Source organism: Manis javanica, chromosome 4, assembly GCF_040802235.1.
Source record: "Manis javanica isolate MJ-LG chromosome 4, MJ_LKY, whole genome shotgun sequence".
Lineage (NCBI taxonomy): Eukaryota > Metazoa > Chordata > Mammalia > Pholidota > Manidae > Manis > Manis javanica.
Genome location: NC_133159.1, coordinates 14,501,431 through 14,517,255, shown reverse-complemented (window position 1 = coordinate 14,517,255; position 15,825 = coordinate 14,501,431).

Genomic DNA, 15,825 nt, shown 5'->3' with positions numbered 1-15,825 from the left:
ATTACAAGACTGCAGGACACTTGTTATCAAAAAGGAGGTAGGGAGTCCTGCAGAGCAGAAAGTGAAGTGCAACATACAAAAAGGCTTCCCAGAATTGCTGAGTTCTAAGCTGAAACTTAAAGGATGAGTAGGACTTAGCCAGACTAAAAGAGTTCAGAGAGGGGTTGTGTGTCCAACACCAGAGCTCAGTTTTGAGGAACTGAAGAACATGCAACCTGGCTGGAGCATGGGGCTTGAGCTGTGCAGCAGGGAATGGCTCCAGCCCAATCTCATGGGGCATATGAAGGGGCCTAGCCCAAGTCCTTAGCACCATGGACAGCCACCATGGGACCTGACATCATCAGTCTGTTTAGAAATATGTCTTGTTACAGTGAGGAGAATGGCTTGAAGGGGGATGCCGGGTAGGCAGCTCCTATCGATGTCCCAAGACAAATGATTTCAATGCTGCTGCTGGGGCTGGAATGGGGGGGAAGAGAGGAGGTAGAGTGGAAAGAGGACGTGCGTGCTAGTAAAAGATCATCAAATGGAAGTGGACTGAACTGGTGTGGAATGTTTCACATGCTTCACTGAAGTTCCTGAGATTCTTTCTCTACAGATCCTTCTTTTTTTTTTTTCAGGAAGAAAGAGTCTGAATTGTGCCTGGCCTCGCCGTTTCTTACACAGACATTCTGAGGCCTGCAACAAGCCCTCTGCTCCTATTTAGTAAAGTTGGGAGGCAGTGCCAGTAGTGGAAATCCCCCTGGACAGGATGGCAGAGACCCAGGTTCTGGTTCAGATCTATCACTGACTGACTTCATGATCGTGGGTTAGTTGCTTAACCTCCCAGGTTTCCTTTTCCTCGCTTGTAAATAGGCAATAATAACGGTGAAGGCTAAATGCAATAGAAATGGCCATATTGACAAACTTTTGTGGTGTTTACTGAACTCAGGTACCATTCTAATAACCTTACAAATACTATTTTATTTAATCATTACAACAATCCAGCGCAATGTGTACTATTTTTAATTCCTATTTTACAGATGAGAAAACTAAGGCACAGAGAGGCTAAGTGACTTGCTCAAAGTCACAAAGCAGCAGAGCCAGGATTTGAAGCTAGGCCATCTCGCTCCAGAATATATGCTCTAACTACTATATTATACTATGCATATAATTTTCATATTTTTAAGTGAAAATGACCATGATAACATAAGAATGGGAGGAAGAATTGTAAAGATTAAGTAAAAACATCAAGCCCCAGACACACTGAAAGAATCAGCTTAATGACATTGAATCATTGCTCTCTAGAAACTTGTGGCCTCAGGGACAAAGACTGACAGCAAGACTTCAGAAACCAGAGAAGACGGTTTGTCACCACAAATCATATGAAAATGAAGAATGTGTGGAAATACTGACAGAAATGCCAACACTTGTCCTTTTTGTAAAAATCGTTTCTTGCATAAGCCCTTGGCCTTTGAGCCCATGTGTAGAATTTTGCATGAGCTAGTTTCTCCTCTCTCAGCAGAGACCTGTGTTAGACGTTGTTTCCCTTTGAGTGCAAATCAATACTGCTTATAAATTATATCTAAAGGCCAAAGGGAAGAAGTACTTGTGAATCAAATGGATGCTGTACCACCTTCACCAGAGTTAACTAAAAGAATCATCAAACCTCATTAGGGAGCATTTAATACAAATTAGTCAAAAAAAATGTAACTAGTAGAATTTTATTAAAGAAATGGAGTTTAGGACTTACAAAAACATACCATGAAGGACATGGGGAAATGAGAACTCTCACACACTGCTGTTGGGAGGTGAACTAGTCTGGCCACTTTGGAGGGCAATTTGGGCAGTGCCTGGTAATATTCTAAAAGCCTAATGGCCCAGGAAAAGCACATCCCATTATAGCCTAAGATAAATCTTGCACACATGCACTAGAAGGTGTGTCCAGGGATGTTGAAGGCATATGGTGTTTAGAAGCAATGTAAATATCCATTAATAGGAAAACAGCTTCTTAAATAAACAGCCATATATTCGAACTCTGCAACAGTTTAAAGGGATGAGGTGGAGGGAAAATGAAGTTGGTCTCCATGAACTCACACGGATCTTTCTCCTAGACATGCAGTCAAATGAAAAAGCATGTGGCAAAGTAATACCTCCCATGTAGCTTTTAGGTAAAATACAATTAATGACGACGTAAAACAAAATGCAAGAACTGTATGTTTTCCACAGGCATATACATGTACTTAAATATGTAATAAATGCCCTGGAAAGATAAATATCAAATTGGTAAGAGTGAAGAAGGAGGAACAAGAGTGAAAATGACCTTATCTTCATATGTATTTTTTTAATAAGGGCAATGTCATTGTGTACTCTGTGTACAGTTAAATTAATTAAAAAAAATTTCCTAGAACAACAAAATATAGTCTGTCCTTCAAGTTGAAGCCCTGCAGAGTTCTTCTAGGGACCTGCTTTATCAGCTAATACAAATTTGTAGTAAGCATATAGCTTTTCCTGAGAAAAGCTTTTCTGGCCATTCAGAGGCCCTGGCATCTTGCTCCCCTGCCTCTTTCACTATTTCACCCTCGGATCAATCTTGTTTTGCTGTCCATTTGCTCTTCCTGTAAAGACAGGGCTTTCTATGCCAAAATTAATATCGACTCCGCCACGTCCAAGCTATCGCAGATTATGTAATACTAGAATTTGACTCAATGGTATATGTCATACTATTTGATGCACACAGAGGACAAACATAAACATCAAATACTCAAGGCAAAGAGCATCACCTCACCCCACCACCCAGACCCATTCCACAAGTGAATGTGGCCAGGATGGATGCTCTGTGCAGCTGATTGAGTGGCAGAGTTTCTGAGAGGGACCAGTTCAGGATGGCGAGCCTCTGGTGCCAAGGCGGAGGCTTTAATTGCATCTTTTGTACCTACTGTTGTGAAAGTGCATCACGGTTTGATTATCCTCTGTGACAGTCCTGGGGTAGGCAGCCAGGAAAAATGTTATTCAACAGCTATCCTTCTTTTCTCTCTGCCAGGCTTTGTTTCTGCATCTTTTATTGTTGTGTGTGTGTGTGTGTGTGTGTTGCACATGTGGTGTGTGCATATGAGCATATGGAGCTATGTCAACCCTTAGCGGCTCCTTGTCTTGGTGGTGGTGGGCCTCAGTGTGCCTCTGTCTGTCCCGTTTTCCCTTTCAGCCTTCATCCTATTCCCTGGTAGTCCATTGCCCCTCTTGTCTCACCTGTTTGGCATGTAGTGGACCAGAAGGAAAGAAGTTTGGAGTGATCAGATTGAAGTAAATCCAAATCCCATTGCTGTTGCTTACAGCCCATGTGACCAGCAATATTTTCCATAATCTTTCCAAGCTCATGTTCCCTCATCTAGAAAGTGAGAGCAGTTATAGCTTCTTCTCAGAGTTGTGTGGAGGTACTGAGCGCGTGTTCCTAACAAAGTACCTAATCCAATAAATATTAGTTTCCTCCCTCCTCTCCCTTACTCCTCTTTTATTCTACTCACCGGTGCTCATTGTCTCCACTCTTCCTTAAATGGCTGTAAAACTGGAATATATTACCTATGCTAAGTGATTTACATATGTAACATGAATAGTTGACTATCCTCCATTATTATGTTTTTTTCTAACGACTAATAGAACATTTTATGCTGCTTTCAAATGGAATAAATAACATCAGGTTTGTTTTCCTGTAGCCCTCACTTGATTTCTCCATTTCATCAATGGCCCTTAAAGGGGAAAAAAGCTCATGGGGTGTGGGAAGGGGGACTTCTATCCCTGGGCTAGATTTTAGATGCTCACATTCGTTCAATGACTTTGCTAGTCCTTGAGCTGCAGGATAATCTTTGCAGCTCCGTAACAACCACTTTGTTTGCTGTTTCCATGCCGAGGATCCTAATCGCCCGCAGTGTCTGTTGTTACATAATTATCCTGCGTGAACTCCCAGCACCTGCGCCATCAGCACCTGCCCCAGGCCCCGCCCCGCAGCCCAGGTTAACTAACCGGCAGGTGGAGGGAAGGGGAGCCCTATGCTGCCGCCACACAAGAGGGCAGCAGAAAGCTTGCTCTCTCCCTTCTCAGACGATACACACGGACAGTTCTGATACAAAAAGGGTAACGTGTTCATCAAAAGGAAAAAATGGTAAGACATTAAAGAATTAAAAAGAAAAAATAATTCAAAATCCCACTCTAAGTGACAGCGAATGTCAGTGTTTTGGTGTATTAGGTTGAACATGAGATTGCTGGTAAGTGACCATTTTTAACCTACAAAAATGACAATTTCGCGTGCTTTAATCTTGTATTTTCTCCCATCTTTTCTCTACAACAAACATAAATGCATTTTCAAGTAAAAAATTGAGATGGGATTAGGTGTGTGTATGTATTTGTGTCTATCTTTAAAGCCTGCCTTTTTAAATGAAATATTAAAGAGGACAAATGCGTATAGAGAATAACGCAATGTAACTAGCATGCCTGACACTGCTCCCTTGGGAAATAAAATGTCACGTAGACAACTGAAGAGCCACATGTGCTCCTCCCCAATGGTCATCCCCCCTCCCTATCTCCTTGAGGTAGACATTCTCATAAATTTGGTGTTTATCATACATAGGCTTGTATCACCTCACAATGTGAGAGATTGTTCAGTATTTTTCACTAGAAATAAGGGATAACATAGTGGATATGTCACTCAGCAACTTTTCATGCTTATTAAACATTCTATTTTTTAATATTTTTAACTTTTAAAAAAGATTTAAAAACCCATGTTGATACAGGTTGTTCTTATTCATATATTTTCGTTTCTTTGCTATTCAGTATTCAGATTTGCTTTCTGGTTCTCTCCACTAGTTTGGGCTCCCCCAGGCTGCCATGCTGGCTTAGTTACCTGGGGCTTGAGATGCCTCCTAAATGGGTGTTGAGTGGAATGGACGAATGCAGGAAGTGAGGGAGTGAGAACCACTGAGCTAGAAAATCAAGCCCAGACTCCTTTGTTGGGGACCCAAGGCAGAGAGCATGGGTGACCAGAGGCTGTCATGTCTGGAAGAGACTGACATCAAAGCTGAACATTTCATAATGATGTCATCTCTCTGGTGCCAGGCGTAGGGTGCTAGGACAGCCCATCCAGAACTGGGGATGGGAGAATCGAGAAAGGTTTCCAGCAGGTCCTGAGTCCATTCCCGAGAGATGAGTAGATTCCTTCATCATTGGCAGCAGAAGCCCACATTATCAGATCAAAGCATCAACATATTCTCAGGATGCTCCGGTTATATTTATCTCCTAGTTTCTCAGACAATTAAATTTACGATTCATAGGAAATGTCATTGCTGGATCCTTAAAACACAGACACACAGACAACCCCCCCACCCCCCGCAAAAAAAAACAACCATTCCTTTAGTAGTAGAAATCTTCCTAACCCTGATGAGTTTAAAGTTTACTTATAAACTGAACTGTAAAACACAGGGGTAACAATAACCCACTGGAGCAATGAGGCATAGTGGCAAGAGTCTGAGGGCTCTAGAATCAGATGGAGCAGATTCCTGACCCTTCCACCTCCTGAATGTGTGACCCTGAACAAGTTAGCCAACTTTGTTCAATTTCTGTCTCTTTATCTGCAAAATAGAGAAACTAATGCCCACCTTGCAAGTTGATGGGTATAAGCTGCCTGGTTTACTGCCTGGTGCACATTCTATAAGTGGGAGCAACTTTGAATAGCCAGATGGATTGGCAGGGAACTGCCTTTGACTATTGAAGCAGGCATGGTTGTTGAGAGAGAATTAAAACTCTTCATGGACAGGAACCCGAACTCCCCCTGGGATTGCTGGTGCAACCTGTTGGTCCTGTCTAGCAGCTGGGAATCCTTATTCTTAGCGCTCCTTAAAAACTTCTCTGTCCTTTGAAAAAGGTATATCTCTGACATCCCAGGAAACTGCCTTTGGTTGTGTGTCTATTTCTCTTCTTTGAGAAGATGGAGAGAATAAAAAAGCATCTAAGAGCAAGGTTCAGGAGAAACCCAAACCTAGAGGCAGGATCAATCCCTCAAACAAAATGGAGTATTGCCAAGCCCTCTTAAGTTCCCTGTAAAATCTCCAGATGCAAAAGGGTCCTGAAAAGAGGTAAAATCTGGTGGCCCCACCACACCTACTGCTCCCCAGGGAAACATCCCTTTCTTTTCAGCTAGAGGAAAAGGAAATGGCATCAAAATGATACCTTTGGAGTAGCTTTCTTCAAAGCAATGAGCATTTAATTTTTGTATTTACAGTTAATCATATCACACACACTCACACAAATGTACAATACACATGCTTTATTTAAATAGCCTTTGTTTTAATTTGCACAGCTAGAGCCACAGGGGTTTCTCCATTTTTGCTGGTGAAAACTAAGTCATGCTTTAAAAAATGTGCACATCATTTGACTTGATACCTAACCTCAAAAATAACCATTGCAATATTTGTTTTCATCAGAAAAGTAGTAAACAGCCTAAACGTCCAATAGGGAGATTTTCAAATAAACTAGGGTGCCGCCATACCATAGAATAATCTGTAGCCATTCAAAATAGTCTTGTAGGAGACAATCAGATGAAATGGAATGGAATAATGTATATAATGTGTTATTAGGTGAAAAATGCAGTTTGCAAAGATGTCAGGATCTCATTTCTGTAAAAAAACACACACAGAAGAAAGGAGAGATATCAAAATGCTAAGTTGCACATGATCATCTCCATAGATGCTGAAAAAGTATTCGACAAAATTCAACATCCATTCATGATAAAAACTCTCAACAAAATGGGTATAGAGGACAAGTGCCTCAACATAATAAAGGTCATATATGACAAACCCACAACCAACATCATAGTTAACAGCAAGAAGCTGAAAGCTTTTCCTCCGAGATCGGGAACAAGACAGGGATGCCCACTCTCCCCACTGTTATTCAACATAGTTCTGGAGGTCCTAGCCATGGCAATCAGACAAAACAAAGAAATACAAGGCATCCAGATTGGTAAAGAAGAAGTCAAACTATCACTATTTGTTGATGACATGATATTGTACATAAAAAACCATAAAGACTCCACTCCAAAACTACTAGAACAAATATCTGAATTCAGCAAAGTTGCAGGATATAAAATTAATACACAGAAATCCGTTGCTTTCCTATACACTAATGATGACCTAGAAGAAAGAGAAATCAGGAAAAAAATTCCATTCACAATTGCATCAAAAAGAATAAAATATCTAGGAATAAACCTAACCAAGGAAGTGAAAGACCTATACCCTGAAAACTACAAGACACTCTTGAGAGAAATTAAAGAGGACACTAACAAATGGAAATTCATCCCATGCTCTTGACTAGGAAGAATTAATATTGTCAAAATGGCCATCCTGCCTAAAGCAATCTACAGATTCAATGCAATCCCTATCAAAATACCAACAGCATTCTTTAATGAACTGGAACAAATAGTTTTAAAATTTATATGGAACCACAAAAGACCCCAAATAGCCAAAGCAATCCTGAGAAGGAAGAATAAAGTGGGGGGGATCTTGCTTCCCAACTTCAAGCTCTACTACAAAGCCATAGTAATCAAGACAATTTGGTACTGGCATAAGAACAGACCCACAGACCAGTGGAACAGGATAGACTCAAGATAATAACCCAAACCTATGTGGTCAGTTAATATATGATAAAGGAGCCATGGACATACAATGGGGAAATAACAGCCTCTTCAACAGCTGGTATTGGCAAAACTGGACAGCTACATGTAAGAGAATGAAACTGGATCATTGCCTAACCCCATACACAAAAGTAAATTCAAAATGGATTAAAGACCTGAATGTAAGTCATAAAACCATAAAACTCTTAGAAAAAAAAAACATAGGCAAAAATCTCTTGGACATAAACATGAGAAACTTTTTCATGAACATATCTCCCCGGGCAAGGGAGACAAAAGCAAATATAAACAAGTGGGACTATGTCAAGGTGAAAAGCTTCTGTCCAGGAAAGGACACCACCAATAGAACAAAAAGGCATCTTACAATATGGGAGAATATATTCATAAATGACAGATCCGATAAAGGGTTGACATCCAAAATATATAAAGAGCTTATGCACCTTAACAAACAAAAAACAAATAATCCGGTAAAAAAATGGTCAGAGTAGCTGAACAGACAGCTCCAAAGAAGAAATTCAGATGGCCGAACAGACACATGAAAAGATGCTCCACATCGCTAATCATCAGAGAAACACAAATTAAAACCACAATGAGATATCACCTCACACCAGTAAGGATTGCCACCACCCAAAAGACAAACAACAACAAATGTTGGCGAGGTTGTGGAGAAAGGGGAACCCTCCAACACTGCTGGTGGGAATGTAAATTAGTTCAACCATTGTGGAAAGCAGTATGGAGATTCCTCAAAAAGCTCAAAATAGAAATACCATTTGACCCAGGAATTCCACACCTAGGAATTTACCCTAAGAATGCAGCAGCCCAGTTTGAAAAAGACATATGCACCCTTATGTTTATGGCAACACTATTTACAATAGCCAAGAATTGGAAGCAATCTAGGTGTCCATCAGTATATGAATGGATAAAGAAGATGTGGTACATATACACAATGGAATATTATTCAGCCATAAGAAGAAAACAAATCCTACTATTTGCAACAACATGGATGGAGCTAGAGGGTATTATGCTCGGTGAAATAAGCCAGGTGGAGAAAGACAGGTACCAAATGATTTCACTCATCTGTGGAGTATAAGAACAAAGAAAAAACTGAAGGAACAAAACAGCAGGGGACTCACAGAACCCAAGAATGGACTAACAGTTACTAAAGAGAAAGGGACTGGGGAGGATGGGTGGGAAGGGAGGGATAAGGGGGGGGGGGGAAGAAAGGGGGCATTATGATTAGCATGTATAATGAGGGGAGGCATGGGGAGGGCTGTACAACACAGAGAAGACAAGTAGTGACTCTATAGCATTTTACTACCTGATGGACAGAGACTGTAATGGGGTATGTTGGGGGGACTTGGTGATGGGGGGTGTCTAGTAAACATAATGTTCCTCATGTAATTGTAGATTAATGATACCAAAATAAAACACATATTAAATTTTTAAAAATGCTAAGTTGACTACCTCTGGCTCTTGAAAATGGAGATGACTTTTATTTTCTTTTTTGCTTGCACTTGGTTGAATGTTTGCATTTTTCAAATTTCAGACATTGAAATTTTATTAGTACGTTATAAGAAGAACATCCCCCAAAAGATGTAAATAGTCCTTGGAACACTTGGGTCTTTGCTTTAATTCTGTTCCCTAAAGCTTCCCGCAGCACCAGACTCACAGTGCCAGGGCTCGGGGGAAATGTCAAATACTAAATTCTCCAACAGCTGACCCTAACTTTGATTTGTGCCAGGCATGCCGCTTGTGACATTATCTAAGCATGTTCATTAGCATCAGGAATGAGGTAGCTGCCATACCCATTGACTTGGCTTGCCAGAAAAGAACATTGGAAAGCAAGAACTCAGATTTAACAAAAACAGGGAGTACTTCTCCTTTGGGACACTCATGTCTACAGCTGTGACATTGGCATTGCTGTGGCCTCAGGAATTCGAGATGGCCTGGCTATCATGTGGATGGCAGGGCCATTTTATTTATAGGCTGAAGAAAGCTGCCAGCCCTTTGCTATAAACCTAGAATCTGCCCGTGGTCCCCTTGAAGTGAAACAGAAGGGACAAACCCACCTTACCCCATTGTGAGCCCATCTCTACTGTATATTATTTATATGGTTCTGGAGCTTTGCAGTCATGAAGTGATAGCCAAGCTGGTCTCCTTGCTGAACAGTGGTAACTTAGAAAACCCGTGGTAGCAATGCATTTGGTCAGATGTCAAGTGAAGATATAAAAAAATCAAAAAAATAATATGACATCCCTACCACAAACCACAATTAATACCACAATTAAATATCACAACCTACAGTAGCTTTCCAGGGCATCACAGTCTACTCTTAGACCAAGGACTAGCATCTCTCCATCCTCAGATCAGACCCTGGCATTTGAAAAAGAGTCTGTGAATGAATGAATAACTCGTAAGTGAATGAATGAATGAATGGGAGAATGAATAAATAAACACAGCTACTCCAATAACACTGTAGATTTGCCTACTCATTCATTTCATAAGATGTGTTGAGGATTTGCTGTGTTCCAGGCTCTGTGATGGGCACTGGGATAGAAAGTGAGAAAGACAGACAAGCTCCCTGCTTGCAGGGGGGCTTGTATCCTAGTCAGAGAGATAGTCAACCCACAAGGAAACAAATATGTACCTGCTTTCAGGTGGCAATGGCATTATGAAGAAAACACACAAGATTATATGAAACGGAGTGCCTGTGGGTACAGGGTACTTAGAAGATAAGGGGAGCAGGAAGGTCTCCTCCGAGAAGGTGGCATTTGAGCTCTGCCTGTGGATGGATGACTGTGAAAGTACTTGTTCTCAAGTGCTTATTTAGCTTATCTCAAGTGCTTTATTCTTGAAGATAAAATTCCAAGGACATGTCTGACATCATCTTTTTCTTGACAGAGAGGCTACATCTCATTCGTCATGTGAGCCAGCAGGATACACTGGCAAGCACATGAGATTTACAAACTACAACCTGAGTTCAAATTCTGCTTCCACCATTTACTAGCCACAGACCTCAGGTGAATAACTTAAGCACTGAAGCCTCAGTTTCCCCATCTAAAACTGGGGATGACTTTTTACAAAAAAGATAAATAGCTGCCCACCAGAAATCCATGACACTTCTCCCATAGTATGAACTTGCTGCTAAAAGGCAGCTGCCCAAACATTTTCCAGACCCTCTTGCACCCAGATGTAACCAAAGATGAATTTTTGCTCCTGAGATTTGAATAGAATTGATTGCATCACATCCAGGCCTGGGTCCTTGAGTCATCCTATAGAGCTAAACCACCCTTGACCAGGGGCACCCTCATTGAACTGTTAAGAGAGGGAAAGACAAACTGATTGTTTCAACCTCTAAAATTGCAGGGTGTATTTACTGTAGCAACTAGTTTTGTTACAGTAATACAACCTTAAAGTGTTGTGGAAATTGTATGAGTGTGTCATGCAGTACCTACTCCAAGTGGCTGCCAGCTGAGCATAACTGCACACAGGGCTTTGAAACATCTTAAACAACTTTCTGAGATTTTGACCCCTTGCTCCTTCTCTCCTTTATAGAAGAGGATGGTTTTTACTATACTGAATATTTATTTCTGGGAAGATTAGTGACTATATGAAGAGATATATTAGGCCTCAAGGATCTTGCAGACTTGTGTAACCAACAAAATATTTTCTGGATTGCCTGAAGATGCAGGAGGAGAGAATCTTGCTCAACAAAGTAACCTCTCTTCTCCTTGAGCTTAGAGTTTACAATGGAGCTTGAAAATCAAGAACTTCTCCAGGATATAAAACACCTTTTCTCCTTCTCTTTCTTCTTCCTCCAGGATGGTTCTTCTGTGATGAGACCCCTGCATGTTTTTAGTTCTCCAGCATCTAAGAGAAGGAGAAAACTAAATGTCTCATGTTTTCAGCACTTTAAAATGAGATAATGAATATAAAGCTCCTAGCACAGCAAATGGCACATAGTAAGAATTTGACAAATGGGTTTAGTTTCACTTAACTCCTGTTAGTTCACTGTCAGCTCTAACATGATTGACAGATTGTCTTTCCCACAGTAACAGTGATCTAACTGGTATTACTAATTGCTCATTGGACAAATAAGAAAATAGATGGTCGGGGAGGTCAAATATATAGCATTATTGTATTGATAGATGCCTGGTACATGTTTTATCCAATTTAATGTTCACAACCATCAGCAGAATACATGAGACTGGTATTATTTCACTATTTTCCAGATGAGAAAACCAAGGTTCAAAGAATTCAGGCAACTTTCATTCTTCAACAGACTTTTCTGCATAGCAGGTTCTGTGCTGAGGTCCCGGGACCAGCAAGAAGCAACATAGGTACATTCCTTGCGTTTACAGAGCTCACGGTCTGGTGTGAGAAACAGCCAGATAAAGAGACAGTTTCAAGCATGGTAAATTTGAAAATCTGAGTAAGTCCAGGATGCTGCAAGTAAGCACATATGCTACACCTACCTCATAACTCGGGAGGGGAGGAACGGGAAGCATTTTAATTTTCATCAGATGTATTTACGTATAAGATGTGATTTGTGGATTTAATTGGAGTGGGCACTGTGGGAAGAACGTTCCAGGAACAGGGAATCCCTGGGGCAGTTTCACAAAGAGGTATCCGGATTTCTATTTATTCTGTCTGGGAATTGCGGGGCTTCTTGTGCCTATGGAGAAATGTGTCCTCATCTCTGGACATTTTTCTGAAATTTTCTTTAAATATAACCTGTGTTCCGTTCTGTTTTTCCTTCAGGAACTCTAATTAAGCGTAAATTAGATGTTCTGTGTCATTACCTCTCTTCTATAGTTCACACATTTTTGGTTCCCCATCCTTTATTCCAGAGACTTTCTTTTGACCTGTCTTACAGTTCACTGCTGTGAATTCTTTCTTTAGCTGTGTCGAATCTGAGGGTAAAACCATCCATTGCATTCTTAGTTTTGTTTCTTATATTTTTCAGTTCAAAAATTCTATTTGGTTCTTTTTCAAATCTGCTTTGTCACTTTGATCACTTTCTGATCCTGACAAGATTTTCCAGCTTAGTTTCTAATTTCCTTGAACATAACTGTAATTGTTTTATTGGTGGCTTCTAATCATTCTAATAGTGATCTCTATGAATCTGTTTCTGTTATTTCTGTTGACTCTTGCATACGATGTCTTGTCTTTCAGTGTGCCGAACTATCTTTAATTACTTGTTGGCTATTGTATTCTTAAATGTACTTGTTAAAATAATTTGAGGCCTAAGATGATGTTACATTCTTCCCACGAAGATTTTCATTAGCATCTATCAAACACCTAAGAGTACTGTCCAAGACAATTTAATCAGATTGGAAAGACTGAGGTTTTTCAAGGCCACGCTGTTGACTCAAAGACTGGCTACAGTCTGAGCTAGAATTGGCTTACTTCCATTTCACCCATTTTCCTAGGGAATAGCCCTTTTGAAGATCAGCTAAAAATGGAAATGGTTTACCAGGATCCCTTCCCTTGATGGAATTCAAAATCTTACTTTAGTTCCCCTAGCTCTGAGACGCTGCCAAAATTTCAGTTCAGTCATTCAGCTACCCATTTGATATCAACAACTATTCCTAAGCAAAAGTGGCCCAGAGGGTAGGGCTCACCTCTGGAATCCTATCTGTTCCCAGATTTCACCCAGTAAATCTCACTGTCTTTTAGCTCTTTGCTACTTTTTTTTTTTTTTTGAGAGGGCATCTCTCATATTTATTGATCAAATGGTTGTTAACAACAATAAAATTCTGTATAGGGGACTCAATGCACAATCATTAATCAAACCGAAGCCTAATTCTCAACAGTCTCCAATCTTCTGAAGCATAATGAACACGTTCTTACATGGTAAACAAGTTCTTATGCTCTTTGCTACCTTTAAGATGTTTTTGTGTAGCTCATTTAAGTATCTTCAGCTTTCAACCATTACTGAATACAGAAACTTAAGAACAGTGTGTGGCCAGAGATCACAAAACTTCTTTCAATCTTCACAACAATCCTAGAAGTTAAGTAATATCATTATTCCTATTTTACAGATGAGGAAACAGGCACAGAGAGATTATGTAAACTAGCTCAAAGTCACACAGCTATCAAGAGTTGAGCTGGGATTCAGACCCAAGAGTCCAACTCCAGAGCCTGTGATCCTAAACACAAGGTTTTAAACAAAACTCTGCTGTTACCAATAGTCTGAGAATCATTTATCCTACTACATGGATTCAGGCACAAATACCCTAGGATTATTGGTTCTCCAAGACTAAATAAGCTCCGTACTATTTCTACCTACACCTGCCTGAGCCCGGATTGGACGAAGTCTTCAATTCCAGGTATCAGGAAAGGTTGCCTTGAAAACAAATCTTCAGTTCTGTAAACTGCAACCATCCTCAACGTTTCCATCAGATGTTATTCTCCAAGGGAGACAAGAACAGTTTACAGGCTTAGTCAAGTGCCCCAGCCAGCCTCATAAATTGGGGGACAAGGGAGGGGCAGTGAAAGGGGAAACTTTATTGTCCCCATTTTGCAAAGGCAGGTTCCAAGCCAAAGCAGGTGAGTCATCCACAGAGATAGGAATCCAACACCCAGTCTGTTCCACCCCTCTGAATTCCCTCCTGCAGTGGGGGACTTTACCCCACAGAGAAAGCCACTTCTCTTCTGAGACATATACAAAGTAGCCCCTGGGCCACCAGGGAGAGGATGGAGGGAGACAAGTGCGTGCTAGGTCCATGCATCTCCCTAAGGATTCCGTGATCCCATATCTTGAATTTTCAGGATGCTAAGCATACAAGTTACTATTAATTGAGCATTCACCATTGTGCTAAAGTACCTGCATGCATTATTTTATTCCATCTCCACCCAACTGTCTAATGAAGAGTCTATCACTATCTTCACTCACAGGTTAGGAAACATTATCAAAAGAGGTTGAGACGCTTGCCATGGCCACCTAGTTAGGAAGCAGCAGGCCTTTGGTTTGACACTCTGAAGTCAGTGATCTTTTTTATGCCTTTCCTTCCCCACTTAGAGACGTGTTTCTATTTACTGAGAGACAGAGCGGGGACAGAGGTCTTCCCTGGAGCCTGGGCTCATTCCGAGTCGTGGCCAGGGAAGCTGAACCCCAGAGCAAAGGACACCAGGAAGAGGAGAGGGTTTCTCTGAAAAGAGCAGGGTGGGTGCCGACTGACGTGCTTGTAGACATGACAACCTGGACACACCTGCAAATACCTGCTCCACCACCCAGGTGGCCATTAATGGGGCAAGTGCTACTGGGTCATGCTCTCTCAGTTGATAGTCTCTTCTCATTTCCTTGGAGTTGTACAAAGGTCAAGTCCCATCAAGGGGGCTCCCAAGGATGCCTATCTCCACCTTACCTTAGGGTGAAGCTTGTGTTTTGGCACTGAGGCCCACCCATTGGGGAGGCCACTGCCAGGACAAGGAAGGGGCTGCATCAAGGGCATGAGTTGAGTGGCTTTGGAATCCCCGCCTCCACCTAGATCTCCTATTTTGACATGTTACACCATTGGGTGAGATTCCACTGTTAGAGCTGTCCTTTTTGGGTAGAAGGAAGTGAAACCTCTTTCAAAATGTAAAAATTCCCAGAAAGGGTCCTGAATTTTTGTCAATCTGAATTTTTCGTCACATAAAGGTGCATCTTCCCAGGCTTTAGGAACTTGCTACCGTTTGCTGGAAGTCTGACTACACATGTAAATAGGTAACAGCCTGTTTACTTTGAAAACTCAAGAAAGCCCTGCTTCATCCAATCTCTCTTTTTTAAATGGATTTGAACATGTAACATAGTGGTATTAATTTGTTCTTTGGGGGAGTACATATACATTTTATAATGTTCTACAAAGAGCACTATGAGAAAAAGTGCTTTTGCACCTGAACAATTTTTAAAACCACTGGATTCTCCAGTGTTAGCATTCATTCATACTTTAGAATAAACTACAGCTGAACCTTGAACAATGCAGACGTTAGGGGCACTGACCCCCTGTGCAGTTGGAAATCCACAAGTAACTTTTGACTCCCCCCAAATTTAACTACTAATAGCCTACCGTTGAAGCCTTATGAATAACACAGCAGATTAACACATATTTTGTACGTTGTATGTATTATATACTATATTCTTACAATAAAGCAAGCTAGAGAAAAGGAAATGTTTTTTCAAATTGCTG